The 2,762-nt window shown below is 45.9% G+C and overlaps 1 pseudogene; it reads left to right on the forward strand.

Annotated features, from left to right (window-relative positions):
* The first annotated feature begins 215 nt into the window (after nt 1-215).
* On the forward strand, nt 216-666 carry LOC116457437 (small ribosomal subunit protein uS13-like; annotated as a pseudogene).
* The last annotated feature ends 2,096 nt before the right edge of the window (nt 667-2,762 follow it).

The raw sequence follows: 2,762 nt of genomic DNA on the forward strand, positions 1-2,762 counted from the left end.
ACGTGTCTACCACCCCAGCCCTACTGAAACTTCAGGGGTGAAGCCCAGCCATCTCCTTTGACAAGCCTTCCAGGAGATTCTGATGTGAGCTCAAGATTGAGAACCACTGATCCAGATAGATTTTAGCTGGTCCTAGGGCTTCCCAGAAAGCATTTTTTAAAAAGCAGAGATTCTCTTCCACAGGAGGCCTACACGCTGCCGCCTCTGCAGCCACCATGTCTCTAGTGATCCCTGAAGAGTTCCAGCATATTTTGTGAGTACTCAACGCCAGCATCAGCGGGCAGTGGAAAAAAAGCCTTTGCCATCACTGCCATTTAGGCTGTGGGACAAAGATCTGCTCATGCGGTGCTGAGGAAAGCAGACTTTGACCTCACCAAGAGGGCGGGAGAACTGAGGATGAGGCGGAACGTGTGATCACCATTATGCAGGATCCATGCCAGTACAAGATCCCAGACTGGTTCTTGAACAGACAGAAGGATGTAAAGGTTGGAAAATATAGGCAGATCCTAGCCAATGGACAGCAAGCTCTGTGAAGACCTGGAGCGACTGAAGAAGATTGAGGCCCATAGAGGGCTGCACCACCTCTGGGGCCTTCGTGTCTGAGGCCAGCACAGCAAGACCACTGGCTGCCATGGCTGTACTGTGGGTGTGTCCAAGAAGGACTAAGTCTGTAGGCCTTGTCTGTTAATAAATAGTTTATATACCAAAAAAAAAAAAAAGAAAGAAAAAGAAAAAGCAGCGATAGTGTGGGATGATTACCTGAGAAAAAGCTTTAGCTACCTTGCAGGGGTGGGAGGAAGGGACAGGACTTGTAAATGAGGCTATTCTGGCAAGAGAAAGATCCTATAAATAGAAATGAACTGACAGCAAATAAAACAATCCAAGATGTATCTTATCTCTCTGCTCATACTGCATTAATTTGCAGCACTTCTAGAATATGGCTCAATGATGTAAGAGTATATTCACAGCATATTTCTCAGTTTAAATAAAATGCACAATGTGGGCCCAATTATGTAAAACGTACGTGCATATCAATCCATATTTAGAAAAAATATTAGAAGATTATATATCAAAATGTGATCATCTCTGGGTGGTGGAATACGAATAACCTTTACTTCATCCTTTATGACTTTTTTTTTTCTCCAATGTTTCCATAATAAATAGGTATTTTTTAATAATAAAACAACTGTAATAAAGTGACAATCTTGTTGGGTCAAAATAGTCATTTAAAAAAGTCTGTATAGCCCTCTCTGGAGGCTACCTCTCTAAGAATTTATGTCACACTGATAATTAGCACCACCTGTTACACTTGTGCTAAAACAGGCACAAAGAACGTTGGATTCAGAACGTATAAAGAGATTGTTAAACTCATCAGCTCCAGTTGAAACCAGCACAGCAGGGAGAGCTGCAGAAAAATGTGAGTCAGAGCCCACCCTGGGGCACCGGGGCCCCGCTGGGGCTGGCCCAGGGCCCTCGTGTGCTTCCAGCACGTGAATCTGGGTTGCTGGGTGTCCTCAGCAGCCTGCAGAGACCCGCTGCCCTTCTGCACAGCTTTGTTCGGGAGCCCCAGCACCCTCTCAGTTTTTACACCCTGATTTCCCACCAGGGAGAGGCCCTGGGCAAAAACAAAACAAAATTAAAACACTGAAAGGGCTCTCAAAGCCTAGAAAGGAAGAAAGGACAATGGAACGTGATGTAAGGGTCGCTAAACAGCCAGTGACTCAGCGCTTCTGCACCGTCAACACCAGCTGCAGCCTGCAGCGGTGGCCGTGGCAGCTCACAGAACAGACACACACACACACACACACACACACACACACACACACACACAGTGCAAACGTTACACTGCCTAGAGAATGGCAAAAATTCTGACTCTTAGACTGTGCTACAGCCAAGAAGACACAGAATCAAAGACTTCTGGAGCTTCAAGGAGCCTGGCAGAATATCTAAGTATGTTAGATCTTAATCCAGTTTTCCATTAACATCTTTTATCAAGATCCCTAAGGAGGGCTGGGCATGGTGGCTCATGCTTGTAATCCCAGCACTTTGGGAGCCCAAGGTGGGAGGATCATTTGATGCCAGGAGTTTGAGATCAATCTGGGCAACGTAGTGAGACCCCATCTCTACAAAAAACTAAAAATTAAAAATTAAAAAAAAATCCCTAAGGAGCTGGACTTGTCACTGGGGTCAGATTCTCCAAACTGGACCCACTGTCTGCCTGCAAGCATGGCTAATTCCTTCTGAAATTCTAATTCCTTCTGAAACATCACACAATGAAATTTGATTAGTGTGGTAGATTCTAGTGTGGGCTTCTGGAGGAGACTTTAGGGGAAAATTCTCACCCTTCATGAGTCATATGAGGGGCTGGCAGAAGATTCTGCACAAATCACAAATGGGAGTGGGGGCCGGGCATGGTGGCTCACGCCTGTAATCCCAGCACTTTGGGAGGCTGAGATGAGCGAATCACTTGAGTCGAGTCCAAGAGTTCAAGACCAGCCTGGACAACATGGCAAAACCCTGTCTCTACAAAAAATACAAAATTAGCTGAGTGTGGTGGTGCAGGCCTGTAGTCCCAGCTACTCAAGAGGCTGAGGCAGGAGGATTACCTAAACCTGGGGTGGTCAAGGCTGCAGTGAGCAGTGACTGTGCCACTGCATTCCAGCCTGGGCAACAGAGTGAGACCCTGTCTCAAAACGAAACAAAACAACAACAATGACAACAAAAACCAAGTAAGAGTAGGAATCTGTCCCATAAAGTTTCGA

Source organism: Hylobates moloch, unplaced genomic scaffold (assembly GCF_009828535.3).
Source record: "Hylobates moloch isolate HMO894 unplaced genomic scaffold, HMol_V3 SCAFFOLD_18, whole genome shotgun sequence".
Taxonomy (NCBI): Eukaryota; Metazoa; Chordata; class Mammalia; order Primates; family Hylobatidae; genus Hylobates; species Hylobates moloch.